This window comes from Coregonus clupeaformis, unplaced genomic scaffold (assembly GCF_020615455.1).
Source record: "Coregonus clupeaformis isolate EN_2021a unplaced genomic scaffold, ASM2061545v1 scaf2969, whole genome shotgun sequence".
NCBI lineage: Eukaryota > Metazoa > Chordata > Actinopteri > Salmoniformes > Salmonidae > Coregonus > Coregonus clupeaformis.
The window spans coordinates 16,771-41,725 of NW_025536423.1; the positions used below are offsets into that span (position 1 = coordinate 16,771).

The 24,955-nt window shown below is 44.7% G+C and overlaps 1 long non-coding RNA gene across 1 annotated transcript; it reads left to right on the forward strand.

Moving 5' to 3' along the window:
• The first annotated feature begins 11,851 nt into the window (after positions 1-11,851).
• On the forward strand, positions 11,852-12,383 carry LOC123489290. The gene is made up of 3 exons (XR_006660530.1): positions 11,852-11,864; positions 11,956-12,220; positions 12,331-12,383. It is a non-coding gene; the product is annotated as an uncharacterized LOC123489290 (long non-coding RNA).
• The last annotated feature ends 12,572 nt before the right edge of the window (positions 12,384-24,955 follow it).

The following is a 24,955-nucleotide window of genomic DNA, read 5'->3' on the forward strand; positions in this document are numbered from 1 at the left end:
TTTTGCTTCCCTCCAGGCCTGAGGGGACACACTTTCTAGTAGGCTTAGACTGAAGAGATGTGGCAAATAGGAGTGGCAATATCGTCCGCTATCATCCTCAGTAAATTTTCCATCCAGATTGTCAGACCCCGGTGGCTTGTCATTGTTGACGGACAACAATCTTTTTTTTCCACCTCTTCCACACTCACTTCACGGAATTCAAAAGTACAACTTGGTCAGATATACTCGGATGTGTAGTGTCAGCATTTGTTGCTGGCATGTCGTGCCTAAGTTTGCTAATCTTGCCAATGGAAAAAGTCATTAAAGTAGTTGGCAATATCAGTGGGTTTTGTGATGAATGAGCCATCTGATTCAATGAATGATGGAGCTGAGTTTTCCTTTTTCCCCAAAATGTCATTTAAGGTGCTCCAAAGTTTTTTTACTATCATTCTTTATATCATTTATTTTTGTTTCATAGTGTAGTTTATTTTTTGTTTAGTTTAGTCACATGATTTCTTCATTTGGGGATGCTTTGCTGCCTCGGGACCTGGACGACTTGCCTTAATAGAAGGAACCGTGAATTCTGCTCTGTATCAGAGAATTCTACAGGAGAATGTCAGACCATCCGTCTGTGAGCTGAAGCTGAATCGCAGCTGGGTCATGCAGCAAGACAATGATCCAAAACACACAATCAAGTCTACATGAAAATTGCTAAAAAAAGCAACAAATTGGAAGTTTTGGAATGGCTTAGTCAAAGTCCAGACCTAATCCCAATTGAGATGTTGTGGCAGGACTTGAAACGAGCAGTTAATGCTTGAAAACCCACACGTCACTGAGTTAAAGCAGTTCTGCATGGAAGAGTGGGCCAAAATTCCTCCACAGCGACGTGAGAGACTGATCAACAACTACAGGAAGCATTTGGTTGGAGTCATTGCAGCTAAAGGTGGCACAACCAGTTATTGAGTGTAAGGGGGCAATTACTTTTTCACACAGGGGAATTGGGTGTTGCATGACTTTGTTAATGAAATAAATATGTAATTGTTGTGTTATTGGTTCACTTATGTTCCCTTTATCTAATATTAGGTTTTGGTTGAAGATCTGATAACATTCAGTATCACAAATATGCAGAAGTAGAGAAAATTAGAAAGGGGGCAAATACTTTTTCATAGCACTGTATCTCAGTCCAAGTGGTGGTAAGAATGTTTATTCTTTACATCAAGAACATAGGAATCACTACTAAACGTATTGTGTGACCTCTTATACACAATATTAGGCCCAGCCTTTGGAGCTTTGGTTTTCCTAGATATGGCTACTATATTGTGATCACTACATCCAATGGCGCAGTGGTCTAAGGCTGTGCCACTAGAGATCCTGGTTCGAATCCAGGCTCTGTCGTAACCGGCCGCGACCCGGGAGACCCCATGGGGACGGCGCACAATTGGCCCAGCGTCGTCCAGGGTAGGGGAGGGAATGGCCCGCAGGGATGTAGCTCAGTTGGTAGAGCATGGCGTTTGCAACGCCAGGGTTGTGGGTTTGATTCCCACGGGGGGCCAGTATGAAAAAATAAAAATAATGTATGCACTCACTAACTGTAAGTCGCTCTGGATAAGAGTGTCTGCTAAATGACTTAAATGTAAAAGCAAATTTCTGCAGCATTAGTAAAGATGTGATCAATACATGTTGATGATATCATTCCTGTGCTGTTTGTAAATACCCTGGTAGGTTGACTGACAACCTGAACCAGGTTGCAGCTTGATGAGAGGCAGTCAATATTTAAATCACCCAGAAATATATACTTCTCTGTTGCTATCACATACATTATCAAGCGTTTCACACATGTTATCCAGATACTGACTGTTAGCACTTGGTGGTCCATAGAAGCTTCCCATCAGAATGGGCTTTAGGTGTGAGGCAGGTGAACCAGGCAGTACATTATGTGTGTTTGTGTGTGCGTATGGCATTCGTTTGAGGAAACTACGTCGGGTGACTGGTGATCCAACTGGTATTACCATGCTAGCTACAATGCCAGAGAAAGGAATGAGGTGGGGTGTGGTGGCATTTCTGAGAAAAAGGTACGGTGATCAAACTGGCATTACCATGCTAGCTACAATGCCAGAGAAAGGAATGGGGGGCGTGGCGGCATTTCTGAGAAAAAGGTACGGTGATCAAACTGGCATTACCATGCTAGCTACAATGCCAGAGAAAGGAATGGGGGGGTGTCTGTTTATGTTGTACCTGCGTGCGTGAGTCTACGTACGTGCCTATCAGACTGGTGTGGTAGTACCTGCCTACCACACAGATAGACAGGTTGGTATTGCCGGTACTTTCCCAGCTAGACTGAAACCAAACTCCCTGTATTTCCTCCTCTAAAAACAGAGGGAGAGGGAGAGAGGGAGGAGGGAGGAGGGAGAGGGACAGAGGGAGGAGGGAGAGGGACAGAGGGAGGAGGGAGAGGGAGGAGGGAGAGGGACAGAGGGAGAGGGAGGAGGGACAGAGGGAGGAGGGAGAGGGACAGAGGGAGGAGGGAGGAGGGACATAGGGAGGAGGGAGGAGGGACAGAGGGAGGAGGGAGAGGGACAGAGGGAGGAGGGAGAGGGACATAGGGAGGGGAGGGACAGAGGGAGAGGGAGAGGGACAGAGGGAGAGGGAGGAGGGACAGAGGGACAGAGGGAGGAGGGAGAGGGACAGAGGGAGGAGGGAGAGGGACAGAGGGAGAGGGACAGAGGGACAGAGGGAGAGGGACAGAGGGAGGAGGGAGAGGGAGGAGGGACAGAGGGAGGAGGGACAGAGGGAGGAGGGAGGAGGGACAGAGGGAGGAGGGAGAGGGACAGAGGGAGGAGGGAGAGGGACATAGGGAGGAGGGACAGAGGGAGAGGGAGAGGGACAGAGGGAGAGGGAGGAGGGACAGAGGGACAGAGGGAGGAGGGAGAGGGACAGAGGGAGGAGGGAGAGGGACAGAGGGAGAGGGACAGAGGGAGAGGGACAGAGGGAGGAGGGAGAGGGAGGAGGGACAGAGGGAGGAGGGACAGAGGGAGGAGGGAGGAGGGACAGAGGGAGGAGGGAGAGGGACAGAGGGAGAGGGACAGAGGGAGGAGGGAGAGGGACAGAGGGAGAGGGACAGAGGGAGAGAGGGACAGAGGGACAGAGGGAGGAGGGAGAGGGAGGAGGGACGGAGGGACAGAGGGAGGAGGGAGAGGGAGAGGGACAGAGGGACAGAGGGAGGAGGGACAGAGGGAGGAGGGAGGAGGGACAGAGGGAGGAGGGACAGAGGGAGAGGGACGGAGGGAGGAGGGACAGAGGGAGAGGGACAGAGGGAGGAGGGAGAGGGACAGGGACAGAGGGAGAGGGACAGAGGGAGGAGGGAGAGGGACAGAGGGGAAAGGGACAGAGGGAGGAGGGAGAGGGGAGCGGTATCCTCAGATCCTCTGGTCCTGGAGGGTCCTCTGTCATATCCTTTCTTTGTCCTGCTTTTCCCCTGCAACACAATTATCCAGGGAGCAAACTTTCACTGGAATGTGATATAAAAACCAGGCAATGGTGTGCTTCAGGACCATGCGGACGCCTCCGAGGGGTCCGGTAGGCTGTTTGGAGTGTTTAAAACAAAAATAATGTCCCCCTGCAATGATCTCTTCGCATAACCAAAAGTTAGTCTGGTATTATTGGGTTCCCAGGTCAACATTAGTCTCTGATTTATCAGATTTTAGCCATACAAACAATCAATCAATCAAGCAGTCAATCAATACACCCCTGGCCTGGTCTGATCTGAATGAACTGGAGTGATGAAAGTACCTGTCTTTAGTTTGTAGAAACAAGTGAACGCACACAACGACACTCCTATCGAAAGTAAAAGTAAATGGAAGTCTTGCGAGCGACGCGGCATCTCTTAACTTTCAGACGCGCAACAAACGGCCACAAAGTGCACGGGTCGTTCAAGGACAGCTGCAGCTTTTAATGCATAGGACACGGATCATATAGGAAGCTGTTGCGTTTACCGAGGGATGGAGACACTCGACGCCTGCCAGACAGGTGAGATTTTAGGGGGGTATTTTTCCTGCCGGTCTCCTCAGTATAGTTGAATTGCATGGAGGTTGTCTGTCTCCCCAACGCACTTGCACTGATAACATAACCACTGAAATAAAGTGAAATAAAACCCATATATTTTATTGAAAAGACGATAAATATAACTTATTATGCACTATTTATTTCGGAGTTTACTGTTTTATATTTATTTTTGTAAATACATTTTATTTCGCCGTACCCTGCGTGTGAATGATTGCGTGGGGCGTGTGATTTGATGTTTTGGGGGGGATTCCAGTGCAGCAAAAAGAGAGAAAGTGAGTGTCTTCTTTGGTCCGGTAGAGTTGTTCTCCGCTCTTGTTGTTCAGATGGAATAATACTGTGTTGCAATCTTATCTTCTGTAATGTTTCATGTTGTGTGTTTGGCAGCTTATCAGGCATTTATTATTTTATTATAGAACTTGTATCATGTCGTCGTCGTCGTCGTCCCCCCTCCCACGTGTTTCACAGAGCAATACAACTGTGACGCCTGAAAAAAAAAAAAACATGGCGGTCATTATTTCGTCTATTTATTTAGGACATCATTTATTTTCTGATCTGTTTTAATATATGGATGTGGTTACAATCTAGCTGCCCTGACTGTCTGCCAGGGTCTCTGCTGCAGCCCATAGCCTACTTATAGAGTAAATCAACAACTGGAACACCAGTCTGTCTGTTTCAGCTTTGGACCAGAGACATTATGTTTATTATATACACCTAGACACCTTATTGAGAGGTCCTGATGCTGGCGTAGAGACCGTAACCCAACACCTAGACACCTTATTGAGAGAGGTCCTGATGCTAAGCGTAGAGACCGTAACCCAACACCTAGACACCTTTATTGAGAGGTCCTGATGCTAGCGTAGAGACCGTAACCCAACACCTAGACACCTTATTGAGAGGTCCTGATGCTAGCGTAGAGACCGTAACCCAACACCTTATTGAGAGGTCCTGATGCTAGCGTGAGAGACCGTGAACCCAACACCTAGACACCTTTATTGAGAGGTCCTGATGCTAGTGTAGAGACCGTAACCTAACACCTAGACACCTTTATTGAGAGGTCCTGATGCTGGCGTAGAGACCGTAACCCAACACCTAGACACCTTATTGAGAGGTCCTGATGCTAGCGTAGAGACCGTAACCCAACACCTTATTGAGAGGTCCTGATGCTAGCGTAGAGACCGTAACCCAACACCTAGACACCTTTATTGAGAGGTCCTGATGCTAGCGTAGAGACCGTAACCCAACACCTAGACACCTTATTGAGAGGTCCTGATGCTGGCGTAGAGACCGTAACCCAACACCTAGACACCTTTATTGAGAGGTCCGGTTCTCTAATGGCTAAATTGTTGGGTTGACAGTCGCTGGACCCGGGTTCGACTACCCCCCTCCTGAATTCCCTACAATATGGTGATCCAGTGTGGTTTGGTCAGCAGGTGCCAGGATGCAGGATGTTGATATCATGGATCTGCCCTCTCCCCTCCGCCTGAGGTTGAAGACATTCTGTCAGGTAACCCTGCACTAACGCTGTTCTGCAAATATACAGTAACCCTGCACTAACCCTGTTCTACGAATATACAGTAACCCTGCACTAACCCTGTTCTACGAATATACAGTAACCCTGCACTAACACTGTTCTACGAATATACAGTAACCCTGCACTAACCCTGTTCTACGAATATACAGTAACCCTGCACTAACACTGTTCTACAAATATACAGTAACCCTGCACTAACCCTGTTCTACGAATATACAGTAACCCTGCACTAACCCTGTTCTACGAATATACAGTAACCCTGCACTAACACTGTTCTAGAAATATACAGTAACCCTGCACTAACCCTGTTCTACGAATATACAGTAACCCTGCACTAACCCTGTTCTACGAATATACAGTAACCCTGCACTAACACTGTTCTACAAATATACAGTAACCCTGCACTAACCCTGTTCTACGAATATACAGTAACCCTGCACTAACCCTGTTCTACGAATATACAGTAACCCTGCACTAACCCTGTTCTACGAATATACAGTAACCCTGCACTAACCCTGTTCTACGAATATACAGTAACCCTGCACTAACCCTGTTCTACGAATATACAGTAACCCTGCACTAACACTGTTCTACAAATATACAGTAACTCTGTTCTACAAATATACAGTAACACTGTTCTACAAATATACAGTAACCCTGCACTAACCCTGTTCTACGAATATACAGTAACACTGTTCTACAAATATACAGTAACACTGTTCTACAAATATACAGTAACCCTGCACTAACACTGTTCTACGAATATACAGTAACACTGTTCTACGAATATACAGTAACACTGTTCTACAAATATACAGTAACACTGTTCTACAAATATACAGTAACACTGTTCTACAAATATACAGTTGATATCAGGGAAGGTTAGTTCCACATGCAAATGGTACCTCTTTGTGTTTGGGTCAAACACTAACACTGTTCAACAAAGATATAAACTCAACAAAAAAAGAAACTTCCCTTTTTCAGGACCCTGTCTTTCAAAGATAAAAAATCAAAATCACTTCACAGATCTTCATTGTGAAGGGTTTAAACACACTGTTTCCCATGCTTGTTCAATGAACCATAAACAATTCATGAACATGCACCTGTGGAACGGTCGTTAAGACACTAACAGCTGACAGACGGTAGGCAATTAAGGTCACAGTTATGAAAACTTAGGACACTAAAGAGGCCTTTCTACTGAGTCTGAAAAACACCAAAAGAAAGACGCCCAGGGTCCCTGCTCATCTGCGTTAACGTGCCTTAGGCATGCTGCAAGGAGGCAGGAGGACTGCAGATGTGGCCAGGGCAATAAATTGCAATGTCCGTACTGTGAGACACCTAAGACAGCGCTACAGGGAGACAGGACGGACAGCTGATCGTCCTCGCAGTGGCAGACCACGTGTAGCAACACCTGCACAGGATCGGTACGTCCGAACATCACACCTGCGGGACAGGTACAGGATGGCAACAACAACTGCCCGAGTTACACCAGGAACGCACAATCCCTCCATCAGTGCTCAGACTGTCCGCAATAGGCTGAGAGAGGCTGGACTGAGGGCTTGTAGGCCTGTTGTAAGGCAGGTCCTCACCAGACATCACCGGCAACAACGTCGCCTATGGGCACAAACCCACCGTCGCGGTTTTCTCTCACCAGGGGTGATGGTCGGATTCGTGTTTATCGTCGAAGGAATGAGCGTTACACCGAGGCCTGTACTCTGGAGCGGGATCGATTTGGAGGTGGAGGGTCCGTCATGCTCTGGGGCGGTGTGTCACAGCATCATCGGACTGAGCTTGTTGTCATTGCAGGCAATCTCAACGCTGTCCGTTACAGGGAAGACATCCTCCTCCCTCATGTGTTACCCTTCCTGCAGGCTCATCCTGACATCCTGTGCGTGATTTCCTGCAAGACAGGAATGTCCGTGTTCTGCCATGGCCAGCGAAGAGCCAGGATCTCAATCCCATTGAGCACGTCTGGGACCTGTTGGATCGGAGGGTGAGGGTTAGGGGCCATTCCCCCAGAAATGTCCGGGAACTTGCAGGTGCCTTGGTGGAAGAGTGGGGTAACATCTCACAGCAAGAACTGGCAAATCTGGTGCAGTCCATGAGGAGGAGATGCACTGCAGTACTTAATGCAGCTGGTGGCCACACCAGATACTGACTGTTACTTTTTATTTTGACCCCCCCCTTTGTTCAGGGACACATTATTCAATTTCTGTTAGTCACATGTCTGTGGAACTTGTTCAGTTTATGTCTCAGTTGTTGAATCTTGTTATGTTCATACAAATATTTACACATGTTAAGTTTGCTGAAAATAAACGCGGTTGACAGTGAGAGGACGTTTCTTTATTTTGCTGAGTTTAGTTGATATCAGGGCATGTTAGTTCCACATGCAAATGCTACCTCTGTGGTAGACGAGATCTAAAACTGGTAACCCCTGCACTAACACTGTTCTACAAAGATACAGTTTGATATCAGGGCATGTTAGTTCCACACGCAAATGCTACCTCTGTGGTAGACGCGATTGTCACGATCGTTAGAGTGAGTAGACCAAGGCGCAGCGTGAGATTCGTGACATCTTATTTTATTAAGTGGACACACAAATAAACAAAACAACAAACGATACGTGAAGTCCAACGGTACAAACACAAAACCAACTGGAACAAGATCCCACAACTATTGTGGGAAAACAGCCTCTATAAATATGGCTCCCAATCAGAGACAACCAGCAACAGCTGACACTCGTTGCCTCTGATTGGGAACCACTCTGGCCAACACAGAAATACAAAACATAGAATATACACACCCTGGCTCAACATATAGAGTCCCCAGAGCCAGGGTGTGACAGTGATCTAAAACACAAGGGTGTACTACGATGCAAGCTAGATCTTACTCAGGGTTTTCTAAAGCTAGCCAGCGTCAGTTAGCTTCACTTTTCCCAGCTCAGGCCTGTATTACGACGGTGGATATTTTGCTCGTTCGCCTGCCCCTAACTCTAGCAGTGGCTAGAAGAACGCCGAACTCTCCATTGAGACAATGCTGAAACATCAATCCACATTTTCATGTGTGGCAGAAAAAAAATATATATATATATATATATATATATATATTATCTTGCAAATTCAGCAGGCTATAGTGTGAAATAGGCTTTTAGAAGTGCCGTGTTTATTGTATTAGTTATCGTTAATGTCATTGTGTGCTTATTCATGTGCAACCACCTTTTTTTCCCCACTCCTAACAATACAACTATTTGATTAAAATCATACAAAAGTTTTACTGTGCGTGAAGTTTCATTCTGTCATTATTAATGTGTAATGTGATAGGTATTTTTTTTTTAAATGACTCATTTTTAAACACAAAAAAACCCACATTTGATTAATAGAATATCACAATCTTTGCGAGCGGTGGGGGGGGGATGTGATTTCATTGGTCCTCAGCTTGCGTTACAGACATTTCATTCATAAATAATATAAATGATAAATAAAAATAATAGATAATAATAATAATAATAATTATAATTATAATAATAGATAAATGGAGTCAGCCCTGTTAACCTGCCCCAGAGCAGGTTAGTTCTGAATGATTCGTTGCCATAGACATTTACCTGGCTAAAAGGTGACCCACTTTCGTGGTACCGGTTATGCTGAAGTTAACTCAGAGTCGACCAAAGTTACCTTGGTAGTGCAGGGCTCAGGTAACCCATGACACCGTTCTACAAAAGGGCAATGTTCAGAAACCTTTAGTTCCCCGTGGATATCACACCCACCCACACGCAATGTTAAACCCTGGACCCAGAACCACTGGAGGACGTTAGTTCCCCATGGATATCACACCCACCCACACGCAATGTTAAACCCTGGACCCAGAACCACTGGAGGACGTTAGTTCCCCATGGATATCACACCCACCCACACGCAATGTTAAACCCTGGACCCAGAACCACTGGAGGACGTTAGTTCCCCGTGGATATCACACCCACCCACACGCAATGTTAAACCCTGGACCCAGTACCACTGGAGGACGTTAGTCCCCATGGATATCACACCCACCCACACGCAATGTTAAACCCTGGACCCAGAACCACTGGAGGACGTTAGTTCCCCATGGATATCACACCCACCCACACGCAATGTTAAACCCTGGACCCAGAACCACTGGAGGACGTTAGTTCCCCATGGATATCACACCCACCCACACGCAATGTTAAACCCTGGACCCAGAACCGCAGGAGGACGTTAGTTCCCCATGGATATCACACCCACCCACACGCAATGTTAAACCCTGGACCCAGAACCACTGGAGGACGTTAGTTCCCCGTGGATATCACACCCACCCACACGCAATGTTAAACCCTGGACCCAGAACCACTGGAGGACGTTAGTTCCCCATGGATATCACACCCACCCACACGCAATGTTAAACCCTGGACCCAGAACCGCAGGAGGACGTTAGTTCCCCATGGATATCACACCCACCCACACGCAATGTTAAACCCTGGACCCAGAACCACTGGAGGTTGGTGGCGCCTTAATTTGGGGAGGACGGGGCTCGTGGTAATGGCTGGAGCGGAATCAGTGGAATTGCTATCAAATACATCAAACGCGTGGTTTCCGTGGTTTCCAGGTGTTTCCGATGCCATTCCATTTACTCCGTTCCGGACATTATTATGAGCCGTTCTCTCCCCCTCCACAGCAGCCTCCACTGCACCCAAACGCTGTTCTACAAAGGACATAGAGTTGATGTCAGGACGTTATTCATTAGAGGACGTCAGTTACGCATAATAGCCTTTGAGCCTTGGGCTAGCTCTGTGAAAACACACTCTGTGAAAACACCTCTATCTAACACGCATCTAAAACCCAACCCGAAGATCATTTCCTCGTTTGCCAGTCCACGCTGCCAACAACCTGTCGTCTTCTTCATCTTTGTGGTTTAACGGGCGGTTGGCATTCAATATGTTGCATTACCGCCCCCAGCTGGACTGTGATATATATACCCATATATATATAATATATATAAATCCATTATACTGTGATACAACATGTGAAAAGGAAAAACAACAAACAATTAAATACAACCCCCCCTCTCTTCCAACGAACCCTACACTCATTAAAAACCCACTACCCCATTCCACTACTTTGACCCTATCTGCTCCTGCACCATGGCAACGGCCTGGGAGGACGGGACACCACCACTCAACACACCCTGGAACTCTTCTGAAGTCAAATCTCGCACTCCCCCCAAATACTTCTCTTGCAGCTGCCACCACAACGTCTATTTTCTGTGATTTACGTTCCGTTTCTGTGGTACGGTTTGGTAGCTTAGTGGTTAAGAGCGTTGTGCCAGTAACCGAAAGGTCGCTGGTTCTAATCCCCGAGCCGACTAGGTGAAAAATCTGTCGATGTGCCCTTGAGCAAGGCACTTAACCCTAATTGCTCCTGTAAGTCGCTCTGGATAAGAGCGTCTGCTAAATGACCAATTATTTTTAATTATTATATAACCATCGCTGTGAACGTTAAGAAGCCAAACCTTTACTGAAGCATATTATCAGTCGTTGGCCGATCCCTCTGCGCTGGCACAGATCTACTACTCACAGGGATCCTCTCAGCACTTGACACCGATCTTCTTCCACACCCCATTGTCCATTTTTTAGATCCATCCATTCCTGAAAAAATCCAAATCCTCATTGTCTTCGTCATCATCTTCCTCTTCCTTCTCCGTTCCTCCTCAGAAATCCACCTTTCTGTGTCCCTGTCCCAATATTCATCATCTTCCTCTTCCTCCTCAGAAATCCACCTTTCTGTGTCCCTGTCCCAATATTCATCATCTTCCTCTTCCTCCTCAGAAATCCACCTTTCTGTGTCCCTGTCCCAATATTCATCATCTTCCTCTTCCTCCTCAGAAATCCACCTTTCTGTGTCCCTGTCCCAATATTCATCTTGTTCCTCTTCCTCCTCCATTCCTCCTCAGAAATCCACCTTTCTGTGTCCCTGTCCCAATATTCATCATCTTCCTCTTCCTCCTCAGAAATCCACCTTTCTGTGTCCCTGTCCCAATATTCATCATATTCCTCTTCCTCCTCAGAAATCCACCTTTCTGTGTCCCTGTCCAAATATTCATCTTCTCCTGACTTTGCTTGCAGCCCGGTGGCATCCCGACGTAACTCCATCTCATAATTGTCCTCCTCACCTTGGAAACGTGTCTTTCGCGCGCCCCAAGAACCTGTCACTCATGAGGGAACGGGTATAGTTGTTGTTATAATGTTACTTCACTTCCTGGTGAGGCACAGCCGGGTAAGGTGATTGGCTGTTTAGTCAGAGCCAGGTAAGGTGTTTGGCTGTTTAGTCAGAGCCAGGGAGGTGATTGGCTGTTTAGTCAGAGCCAGGGAGGTGATTGGCTGTTTAGTCAGAGCCAGGGAGGTGATTGGCTGTTTAGTCAGAGCCAGGTAAGGTGTTTGGCTGTTTAGTCAGAGCCAGGGAGGTGATTGGCTGTTTAGTCAGAGCCAGGGAGGTGATTGGCTGTTTAGTCAGAGCCAGGGAAGGTGATTGGCTGTTTAATGGAGTTGATTGGCTGTTTGACTGTTTCCTTCCTGTTTCTCAGAATTAGACCTGGAGGCCATTCTGGAACATTTGGATCTTCATTTGGAGTTCAATGGTAAGTTATACACACACACACACACACACACACACACACACACACACACACACACACACACACACACTGTGACTGGCTGACTGACTCAAAGCAACTGTCTCCTGTTTCAGACTCGTTGTTTGACCTGGACTGTGATGTGGACATACAGAGTGGTAAGGAGTTTAGAACAGGCGCTTCTAGTCGTTGTGTTTCTATACCTGGTGATGCCATCTGTCTGTTCTAGTGGTTGTGTTTCTATACCTGGTGATGCCATCTGTCTGTTCTAGTGGTTGTGTTTCTATACCTGGTGATGCCATCTGTCTGTTCTAGTGGTTGTGTTTCTATACATGGTGATGCCATCTGTCTGTTCTAGTGGTTGTGTTTCTATAACTGGTGATGCCATCTGTCTGTTCTAGTGGTTGTGTTTCTATACCTGGTGATGCCATCTGTCTGTTCTAGTGGTTGTGTTTCTATACATGGTGATGCCATCTGTCTGTTCTAGTGGTTGTGTTTCTATACCTGGTGATGCCATCTGTCTGTTCTAGTGGTTGTGTTTCTATACATGGTGATGCCATCTGTCTGTTCTAGTGGTTGTGTTTCTATACATGGTGATGCCATCTGTCTGTTCTAGTGGTTGTGTTTCTATACCTGGTGATGCCATCTGTCTGTTCTAGTGGTTGTGTTTCTATACCTGGTGATGCCATCTGTCTGTTCTAGTGGTTGTGTTTCTATACCTGGTGATGCCATCTGTCTGTTCTAGTGGTTGTGTTTCTATACCTGGTGATGCCATCTGTCTGTTCTAGTGGTTGTGTTTCTATACATGGTGATACCATCTGTCTGTTCTAGTCGTTGTGTTTCTATACATGGTGATGCCATCTGTCTGTTCTAGTGGTTGTGTTTCTATACATGGTGATGCCATCTGTCTGTTCTAGTGGTTGTGTTTCTATACATGGTGATGCCATCTGTCTGTTCTAGTGGTTGTGTTTCTATACATGGTGATGCCATCTGTCTGTTCTAGTGGTTGTGTTTCTATACATGGTGATGCCATCTGTCTGTTCTAGTGGTTGTGTTTCTATACATGGTGATGCCATCTGTCTGTTCTAGTGGTTGTGTTTCTATACCATGGTGATGCCATCTGTCTGTTCTAGTGGTTGTGTTTCTATACATGGTGATGCCATCTGTCTGTTCTAGTGGTTGTGTTTCTATACCCGGTGATGCCATCTGTCTGTTCTAGTGGTTGTGTTTCTATACCTGGTGATGCCATCTGTCTGTTCTAGTGGTTGTGTTTCTATACATGGTGATGCCATCTGTCTGTTCTAGTGGTTGTGTTTCTATACCTGGTGATGCCATCTGTCTGTTCTAGTGGTTGTGTTTCTATACCTGGTGATGCCATCTGTCTGTTCTAGTGGTTGTGTTTCTATACATGGTGATGCCATCTGTCTGTTCTAGTGGTTGTGTTTCTATACCTGGTGATGCCATCTGTCTGTTCTAGTGGTTGTGTTTCTATACATGGTGATGCCATCTGTCTGTTCTAGTGGTTGTGTTTCTATACATGGTGATGCCATCTGTCTGTTCTAGTGGTTGTGTTTCTATACCTGGTGATGCCATCTGTCTGTTCTAGTGGTTGTGTTTCTATACCTGGTGATGCCATCTGTCTGTTCTAGTGGTTGTGTTTCTATACATGGTGATGCCATCTGTCTGTTCTAGTGGTTGTGTTTCTATACCTGGTGATGCCACCTGTCTGTTCTAGTGGTTGTGTTTCTATACCTGGTGATGCCATCTGTCTGTTCTAGTGGTTGTGTTTCTATACATGGTGATGCCATCTGTCTGTTCTAGTGGTTGTGTTTCTATACATGGTGATGCCATCTGTCTGTTCTAGTGGTTGTGTTTCTATACCTGGTGATGCCACCTGTCTGTTCTAGTGGTTGTGTTTCTATACATGGTGATGCCATCTGTCTGTTCTAGTGGTTGTGTTTCTATACATGGTGATGCCATCTGTCTGTTCTAGTGGTTGTGTTTCTATACCTGGTGATGCCATCTGTCTGTTCTAGTGGTTGTGTTTCTATACATGGTGATGCCATCTGTCTGTTCTAGTGGTTGTGTTTCTATACATGGTGATGCCATCTGTCTGTTCTAGTGGTTGTGTTTCTATACATGGTGATGCCATCTGTCTGTTCTAGTGGTTGTGTTTCTATACATGGTGATGCCATCTGTCTGTTCTAGTGGTTGTGTTTCTATACATGGTGATGCCATCTGTCTGTTCTAGTGGTTGTGTTTCTATACATGGTGATGCCATCTGTCTGTTCTAGTGGTTGTGTTTCTATACATGGTGATGCCATCTGTCTGTTCTAGTGGTTGTGTTTCTATACACGGTGATGCCATCTGTCTGTTCTAGTGGTTGTGTTTCTATACATGGTGATGCCATCTGTCTGTTCTAGTGGTTGTGTTTCTATACACTGGTGATGCCATCTGTCTGTTCTAGTGGTTGTGTTTCTATACACGGTGATGCCATCTGTCTGTTCTAGTGGTTGTGTTTCTATACCTGGTGATGCCATCTGTCTGTTCTAGTGGTTGTGTTTCTATACATGGTGATGCCATCTGTCTGTTCTAGTGGTTGTGTTTCTATACATGGTGATGCCATCTGTCTGTTCTAGTGGTTGTGTTTCTATACATGGTGATGCCATCTGTCTGTTCTAGTGGTTGTGTTTCTATACATGGTGATGCCATCTGTCTGTTCTAGTGGTTGTGTTTCTATACATGGTGATGCCATCTGTCTGTTCTAGTGGTTGTGTTTCTATACATGGTGATGCCATCTGTCTGTTCTAGTGGTTGTGTTTCTATAGATGGTGATGCCATCTGTCTGTTCTAGTGGTTGTGTTTCTATACATGGTGATGCCATCTGTCTGTTCTAGTGGTTGTGTTTCTATACATGGTGATGCCATCTGTCTGTTCTAGTGGTTGTGTTTCTATACATGGTGATGCCACCTGTCTGTTCTAGTGGTTGTGTTTCTATACATGGTGATGCCATCTGTCTGTTCTAGTGGTTGTGTTTCTATACATGGTGATGCCATCTGTCTGTTCTAGTGGTTGTGTTTCTATACAGGTGATGCCATCTGTCTGTTCTAGTGGTTGTGTTTCTATACATGGTGATGCCATCTGTCTGTTCTAGTGGTTGTGTTTCTATACATGGTGATGCCATCTGTCTGTTCTAGTGGTTGTGTTTCTATACATGGTGATGCCATCTGTCTGTTCTAGTGGTTGTGTTTCTATACATGGTGATGCCATCTGTCTGTTCTAGTGGTTGTGTTTCTATACATGGTGATGCCATCTGTCTGTTCTAGTGGTTGTGTTTCTATACATGGTGATGCCATCTGTCTGTTCTAGTGGTTGTGTTTCTATACCTGGTGATGCCACCTGTCTGTTCTAGTGGTTGTGTTTCTATACATGGTGATGCCATCTGTCTGTTCTAGTGGTTGTGTTTCTATACATGGTGATGCCATCTGTCTGTTCTAGTGGTTGTGTTTCTATACATGGTGATGCCATCTGTCTGTTCTAGTGGTTGTGTTTCTATACATGGTGATGCCATCTGTCTGTTCTAGTGGTTGTGTTTCTATACACGGTGATGCCATCTGTCTGTTCTAGTGGTTGTGTTTCTATACCTGGTGATGCCATCTGTCTGTTCTAGTGGTTGTGTTTCTATACATGGTGATGCCATCTGTCTGTTCTAGTGGTTGTGTTTCTATACCTGGTGATGCCATCTGTCTGTTCTAGTGGTTGTGTTTCTATACATGGTGATGCCATCTGTCTGTTCTAGTGGTTGTGTTTCTATACCTGGTGATGCCATCTGTCTGTTCTAGTGGTTGTGTTTCTATACCTGGTGATGCCATCTGTCTGTTCTAGTGGTTGTGTTTCTATACCTGGTGATGCCATCTGTCTGTTCTAGTGGTTGTGTTTCTATACATGGTGATGCCATCTGTCTGTTCTAGTGGTTGTGTTTCTATACCTGGTGATGCCATCTGTCTGTTCTAGTGGTTGTGTTTCTATACATGGTGATGCCACCTGTCTGTTCTAGTGGTTGTGTTTCTATACCTGGTGATGCCATCTGTCTGTTCTAGTGGTTGTGTTTCTATACCTGGTGATGCCATCTGTCTGTTCTAGTGGTTGTGTTTCTATACATGGTGATGCCATCTGTCTGTTCTAGTGGTTGTGTTTCTATACATGGTGATGCCATCTGTCTGTTCTAGTGGTTGTGTTTCTATACATGGTGATGCCATCTGTCTGTTCTAGTGGTTGTGTTTCTATACATGGTGATGCCATCTGTCTGTTCTAGTGGTTGTGTTTCTATACATGGTGATGCCATCTGTCTGTTCTAGTGGTTGTGTTTCTATACATGGTGATGCCATCTGTCTGTTCTAGTGGTTGTGTTTCTATACATGGTGATGCCATCTGTCTGTTCTAGTGGTTGTGTTTCTATACATGGTGATGCCATCTGTCTGTTCTAGTGGTTGTGTTTCTATACATGGTGATGCCATCTGTCTGTTCTAGTGGTTGTGTTTCTATACATGGTGATGCCATCTGTCTGTTCTAGTGGTTGTGTTTCTATACCTGGTGATGCCATCTGTCTGTTCTAGTGGTTGTGTTTCTATACATGGTGATGCCATCTGTCTGTTCTAGTGGTTGTGTTTCTATACATGGTGATGCCATCTGTCTGTTCTAGTGGTTGTGTTTCTATACACTGGTGATGCCATCTGTCTGTTCTAGTGGTTGTGTTTCTATACATGGTGATGCCATCTGTCTGTTCTAGTGGTTGTGTTTCTATACCTGGTGATGCCATCTGTCTGTTCTAGTGGTTGTGTTTCTATACCTGGTGATGCCATCTGTCTGTTCTAGTGGTTGTGTTTCTATACACTGGTGATGCCATCTGTCTGTTCTAGTGGTTGTGTTTCTATACATGGTGATGCCATCTGTCTGTTCTAGTGGTTGTGTTTCTATACATGGTGATGCCATCTGTCTGTTCTAGTGGTTGTGTTTCTATACATGGTGATGCCATCTGTCTGTTCTAGTGGTTGTGTTTCTATACATGGTGATGCCATCTGTCTGTTCTAGTGGTTGTGTTTCTATACATGGTGATGCCATCTGTCTGTTCTAGTGGTTGTGTTTCTATACCTGGTGATGCCATCTGTCTGTTCTAGTGGTTGTGTTTCTATACATGGTGATGCCATCTGTCTGTTCTAGTGGTTGTGTTTCTATACATGGTGATGCCATCTGTCTGTTCTAGTGGTTGTGTTTCTATACATGGTGATGCCATCTGTCTGTTCTAGTGGTTGTGTTTCTATACCTGGTGATGCCATCTGTCTGTTCTAGTGGTTGTGTTTCTATACATGGTGATGCCATCTGTCTGTTCTAGTGGTTGTGTTTCTATACATGGTGATGCCATCTGTCTGTTCTAGTGGTTGTGTTTCTATACATGGTGATGCCATCTGTCTGTTCTAGTGGTTGTGTTTCTATACATGGTGATGCCATCTGTCTGTTCTAGTGGTTGTGTTTCTATACATGGTGATGCCATCTGTCTGTTCTAGTGGTTGTGTTTCTATACATGGTGATGCCATCTGTCTGTTCTAGTGGTTGTGTTTCTATACCTGGTGATGCCATCTGTCTGTTCTAGTGGTTGTGTTTCTATACATGGTGATGCCATCTGTCTGTTCTAGTGGTTGTGTTTCTATACATGGTGATGCCATCTGTCTGTTCTAGTGGTTGTGTTTCTATACCTGGTGATGCCATCTGTCTGTTCTAGTGGTTGTGTTTCTATACATGGTGATGCCATCTGTCTGTTCTAGTGGTTGTGTTTCTATACATGGTGATGCCATCTGTCTGTTCTAGTGGTTGTGTTTCTATACCTGGTGATGCCATCTGTCTGTTCTAGTGGTTGTGTTTCTATACATGGTGATGCCATCTGTCTGTTCTAGTGGTTGTGTTTCTATACATGGTGATGCCATCTGTCTGTTCTAGTGGTTGTGTTTCTATACATGGTGATGCCATCTGTCTGTTCTAGTGGTTGTGTTTCTATACCTGGTGATGCCATCTGTCTGTTCTAGTGGTTGTGTTTCTATACATGGTGATGCCATCTGTCTGTTCTAGTGGTTGTGTTTCTATACCTGGTGATGCCATCTGTCTGTTCTAGTGGTTGTGTTTCTATACATGGTGATGCCATCTGTCTGTTCTAGTGGTTGTGTTTCTATAACTGGTGATGCCATCTGTCTGTTCTAGTGGTTGTGTTTCTATACCTGGTGATGCCATCTGTCTGTTCTAGTGGTTGTGTTTCTATACATGGTGATGCCATCTGTCTGTTCTAGTGGTTGTGTTTCTATACCTGGTGATGCCATCTGTCTGTTCTAGTGGTTGTGTTTCTATACACTGGTGATGCCATCTGTCTGTTCTAGTGGTTGTGTTTCTATACCTGGTGATGCCATCTGTCTGTTCTAGTGGTTGTGTTTCTATACATGGTGATGCCATCTGTCTGTTCTAGTGGTTGTGTTTCTATACATGGTGATGCCATCTGTCTGTTCTAGTGGTTGTGTTTCTATACATGGTGATGCCATCTGTCTGTTCTAGTGGTTGTGTTTCTATACCTGGTGATGCCATCTGTCTGTTCTAGTGGTTGTGTTTCTATACCTGGTGATGCCATCTGTCTGTTCTAGTGGTTGTGTTTCTATACATGGTGATGCCATCTGTCTGTTCTAGTGGTTGTGTTTCTATACATGGTGATGCCATCTGTCTGTTCTAGTGGTTGTGTTTCTATACATGGTGATGCCATCTGTCTGTTCTAGTGGTTGTGTTTCTATACATGGTGATGCCATCTGTCTGTTCTAGTGGTTGTGTTTCTATACATGGTGATGCCATCTGTCTGTTCTAGTGGTTGTGTTTCTATACATGGTGATGCCATCTGTCTGTTCTAGTGGTTGTGTTTCTATACATGGTGATGCCATCTGTCTGTTCTAGTGGTTGTGTTTCTATACCTGGTGATGCCATCTGTCTGTTCTAGTGGTTGTGTTTCTATACCTGGTGATGCCATCTGTCTGTTCTAGTGGTTGTGTTTCTATACACGGTGATGCCATCTGTCTGTTCTAGTGGTTGTGTTTCTATACATGGTGATGCCATCTGTCTGTTCTAGTGGTTGTGTTTCTATACACGGTGATGCCATCTGTCTGTTCTAGTGGTTGTGTTTCTATACCTGGTGATGCCATCTGTCTGTTCTAGTGGTTGTGTTTCTATACATGGTGATGCCATCTGTCTGTTCTAGTGGTTGTGTTTCTATACCTGGTGATGCCATCTGTCTGTTCTAGTGGTTGTGTTTCTATACATGGTGATGCCATCTGTCTGTTCTAGTGGTTGTGTTTCTATACATGGTGATGCCATCTGTCTGTTCTAGTGGTTGTGTTTCTATACACGGTGATGCCATCTGTCTGTTCTAGTGGTTGTGTTTCTATACCTGGTGATGCCATCTGTCTGTTCTAGTGGTTGTGTTTCTATACATGGTGATGCCATCTGTCTGTTCTAGTGGTTGTGTTTCTATACATGGTGATGCCATCTGTCTGTTCTAGTGGTTGTGTTTCTATACATGGTGATGCCATCTGTCTGTTCTAGTGGTTGTGTTTCTATACATGGTGATGCCATCTGTCTGTTCTAGTGGTTGTGTTTCTATACACTGGTGATGCCATCTGTCTGTTCTAGTGGTTGTGTTTCTATACATGGTGATGCCATCTGTCTGTTCTAGTGGTTGTGTTTCTATACCTGGTGATGCCATCTGTCTGTTCTAGTGGTTGTGTTTCTATACATGGTGATGCCATCTGTCTGTTCTAGTGGTTGTGTTTCTATACATGGTGATGCCATCTGTCTGTTCTAGTGGTTGTGTTTCTATACATGGTGATGCCATCTGTCTGTTCTAGTGGTTGTGTTTCTATACATGGTGATGCCATCTGTCTGTTCTAGTGGTTGTGTTTCTTACCTGGTGATGCCATCTGTCTGTTCTAGTGGTTGTGTTTCTATACATGGTGATGCCATCTGTCTGTTCTAGTGGTTGTGTTTCTATACCTGGTGATGCCATCTGTCTGTTCTAGTGGTTGTGTTTCTATACATGGTGATGCCATCTGTCTGTTCTAGTGGTTGTGTTTCTATACATGGTGATGCCATCTGTCTGTTCTAGTGGTTGTGTTTCTATACATGGTGATGCCATCTGTCTGTTCTAGTGGTTGTGTTTCTATACATGGTGATGCCATCTGTCTGTTCTAGTGGTTGTGTTTCTATACATGGTGATGCCATCTGTCTGTTCTAGTGGTTGTGTTTCTATACATGGTGATGCCATCTGTCTGTTCTAGTGGTTGTGTTTCTATACATGGTGATGCCATCTGTCTGTTCTAGTGGTTGTGTTTCTATACATGGTGATGCCATCTGTCTGTTCTAGTGGTTGTGTTTCTATACATGGTGATGCCATCTGTCTGTTCTAGTGGTTGTGTTTCTATACATGGTGATGCCATCTGTCTGTTCTAGTGGTTGTGTTTCTATACATGGTGATGCCATCTGTCTGTTCTAGTGGTTGTGTTTCTATACATGGTGATGCCATCTGTCTGTTCTAGTGGTTGTGTTTCTATACATGGTGATGCCATCTGTCTGTTCTAGTGGTTGTGTTTCTATACATGGTGATGCCATCTGTCTGTTCTAGTGGTTGTGTTTCTATACATGGTGATGCCATCTGTCTGTTCTAGTGGTTGTGTTTCTATACCTGGTGATGCCATCTGTCTGTTCTAGTGGTTGTGTTTCTATACCTGGTGATGCCATCTGTCTGTTCTAGTGGTTGTGTTTCTATACATGGTGATGCCATCTGTCTGTTCTAGTGGTTGTGTTTCTATACCTGGTGATGCCATCTGTCTGTTCTAGTGGTTGTGTTTCTATACATGGTGATGCCATCTGTCTGTTCTAGTGGTTGTGTTTCTATACATGGTGATGCCATCTGTCTGTTCTAGTGGTTGTGTTTCTATACATGGTGATGCCATCTGTCTGTTCTAGTGGTTGTGTTTCTATACATGGTGATGCCATCTGTCTGTTCTAGTGGTTGTGTTTCTATACATGGTGATGCCATCTGTCTGTTCTAGTGGTTGTGTTTCTATACCTGGTGATGCCATCTGTCTGTTCTAGTGGTTGTGTTTCTATACCTGGTGATGCCATCTGTCTGTTCTAGTGGTTGTGTTTCTATACATGGTGATGCCATCTGTCTGTTCTAGTGGTTGTGTTTCTATACATGGTGATGCCATCTGTCTGTTCTAGTGGTTGTGTTTCTATACATGGTGATGCCATCTGTCTGTTCTAGTGGTTGTGTTTCTATACATGGTGATGCCATCTGTCTGTTCTAGTGGTTGTGTTTCTATACATGGTGATGCCATCTGTCTGTTCTAGTGGTTGTGTTTCTATACCTGGTGATGCCATCTGTCTGTTCTAGTGGTTGTGTTTCTATACATGGTGATGCCATCTGTCTGTTCTAGTGGTTGTGTTTCTATACCTGGTGATGCCATCTGTCTGTTCTAGTGGTTGTGTTTCTATACATGGTGATGCCATCTGTCTGTTCTAGTGGTTGTGTTTCTATACATGGTGATGCCATCTGTCTGTTCTAGTGGTTGTGTTTCTATACATGGTGATGCCATCTGTCTGTTCTAGTGGTTGTGTTTCTATACCTGGTGATGCCATCTGTCTGTTCTAGTGGTTGTGTTTCTATACATGGTGATGCCATCTGTCTGTTCTAGTGGTTGTGTTTCTATACCTGGTGATGCCATCTGTCTGTTCTAGTGGTTGTGTTTCTATACATGGTGATGCCATCTGTCTGTTCTAGTGGTTGTGTTTCTATACTGGTGATGCCATCTGTCTGTTCTAGTGGTTGTGTTTCTATACCTGGTGATGCCATCTGTCTGTTCTAGTGGTTGTGTTTCTATACATGGTGATGCCATCTGTCTGTTCTAGTGGTTGTGTTTCTATACCTGGTGATGCCATCTGTCTGTTCTAGTGGTTGTGTTTCTATACATGGTGATGCCATCTGTCTGTTCTAGTGGTTGTGTTTCTATACCTGGTGATGCCATCTGTCTGTTCTAGTGGTTGTGTTTCTATACATGGTGATGCCATCTGTCTGTTCTAGTGGTTGTGTTTCTATACATGGTGATGCCATCTGTCTGTTCTAGTGGTTGTGTTTCTATACATGGTGATGCCATCTGTCTGTTCTAGTGGTTGTGTTTCTATACATGGTGATGCCATCTGTCTGTTCTAGTGGTTGTGTTTCTATACATGGTGATGCCATCTGTCTGTTCTAGTGGTTGTGTTTCTATACATGGTGATGCCATCTGTCTGTTCTAGTGGTTGTGTTTCTATACATGGTGATGCCATCTGTCTGTTCTAGTGGTTGTGTTTCTATACATGGTGATGCCATCTGTCTGTTCTAGTGGTTGTGTTTCTATACATGGTGATGCCATCTGTCTGTTCTAGTGGTTGTGTTTCTATACATGGTGATGCCATCTGTCTGTTCTAGTGGTTGTGTTTCTATACATGGTGATGCCATCTGTCTGTTCTAGTGGTTGTGTTTCTATACATGGTGATGCCATCTGTCTGTTCTAGTGGTTGTGTTTCTATACATGGTGATGCCATCTGTCTGTTCTAGTGGTTGTGTTTCTATACATGGTGATGCCATCTGTCTGTTCTAGTGGTTGTGTTTCTATACATGGTGATGCCATCTGTCTGTTCTAGTGGTTGTGTTTCTATACATGGTGATGCCATCTGTCTGTTCTAGTGGTTGTGTTTCTATACATGGTGATGCCATCTGTCTGTTCTAGTGGTTGTGTTTCTATACATGGTGATGCCATCTGTCTGTTCTAGTGGTTGTGTTTCTATACATGGTGATGCCATCTGTCTGTTCTAGTGGTTGTGTTTCTATACATGGTGATGCCATCTGTCTGTTCTAGTGGTTGTGTTTCTATACATGGTGATGCCATCTGTCTGTTCTAGTGGTTGTGTTTCTATACCTGGTGATGCCATCTGTCTGTTCTAGTGGTTGTGTTTCTATACATGGTGATGCCATCTGTCTGTTCTAGTGGTTGTGTTTCTATACCTGGTGATGCCATCTGTCTGTTCTAGTGGTTGTGTTTCTATACATGGTGATGCCATCTGTCTGTTCTAGTGGTTGTGTTTCTATACCTGGTGATGCCATCTGTCTGTTCTAGTGGTTGTGTTTCTATACATGGTGATGCCATCTGTCTGTTCTAGTGGTTGTGTTTCTATACATGGTGATGCCATCTGTCTGTTCTAGTGGTTGTGTTTCTATACATGGTGATGCCATCTGTCTGTTCTAGTGGTTGTGTTTCTATACATGGTGATGCCATCTGTCTGTTCTAGTGGTTGTGTTTCTATACATGGTGATGCCATCTGTCTGTTCTAGTGGTTGTGTTTCTATACACTGGTGATGCCATCTGTCTGTTCTAGTGGTTGTGTTTCTATACATGGTGATGCCATCTGTCTGTTCTAGTGGTTGTGTTTCTATACATGGTGATGCCATCTGTCTGTTCTAGTGGTTGTGTTTCTATACATGGTGATGCCATCTGTCTGTTCTAGTGGTTGTGTTTCTATACATGGTGATGCCATCTGTCTGTTCTAGTGGTTGTGTTTCTATACATGGTGATGCCATCTGTCTGTTCTAGTGGTTGTGTTTCTATACATGGTGATGCCATCTGTCTGTTCTAGTGGTTGTGTTTCTATACATGGTGATGCCATCTGTCTGTTCTAGTGGTTGTGTTTCTATACATGGTGATGCCATCTGTCTGTTCTAGTGGTTGTGTTTCTATACCTGGTGATGCCATCTGTCTGTTCTAGTGGTTGTGTTTCTATACATGGTGATGCCATCTGTCTGTTCTAGTGGTTGTGTTTCTATACATGGTGATGCCATCTGTCTGTTCTAGTGGTTGTGTTTCTATACCTGGTGATGCCATCTGTCTGTTCTAGTGGTTGTGTTTCTATACATGGTGATGCCATCTGTCTGTTCTAGTGGTTGTGTTTCTATACCTGGTGATGCCATCTGTCTGTTCTAGTGGTTGTGTTTCTATACATGGTGATGCCATCTGTCTGTTCTAGTGGTTGTGTTTCTATACATGGTGATGCCATCTGTCTGTTCTAGTGGTTGTGTTTCTATACATGGTGATGCCATCTGTCTGTTCTAGTGGTTGTGTTTCTATACCTGGTGATGCCATCTGTCTGTTCTAGTGGTTGTGTTTCTATACATGGTGATGCCATCTGTCTGTTCTAGTGGTTGTGTTTCTATACCTGGTGATGCCATCTGTCTGTTCTAGTGGTTGTGTTTCTATACATGGTGATGCCATCTGTCTGTTCTAGTGGTTGTGTTTCTATACATGGTGATGCCATCTGTCTGTTCTAGTGGTTGTGTTTCTATACATGGTGATGCCATCTGTCTGTTCTAGTGGTTGTGTTTCTATACATGGTGATGCCATCTGTCTGTTCTAGTGGTTGTGTTTCTATACATGGTGATGCCATCTGTCTGTTCTAGTGGTTGTGTTTCTATACATGGTGATGCCATCTGTCTGTTCTAGTGGTTGTGTTTCTATACATGGTGATGCCATCTGTCTGTTCTAGTGGTTGTGTTTCTATACCTGGTGATGCCATCTGTCTGTTCTAGTGGTTGTGTTTCTATACATGGTGATGCCATCTGTCTGT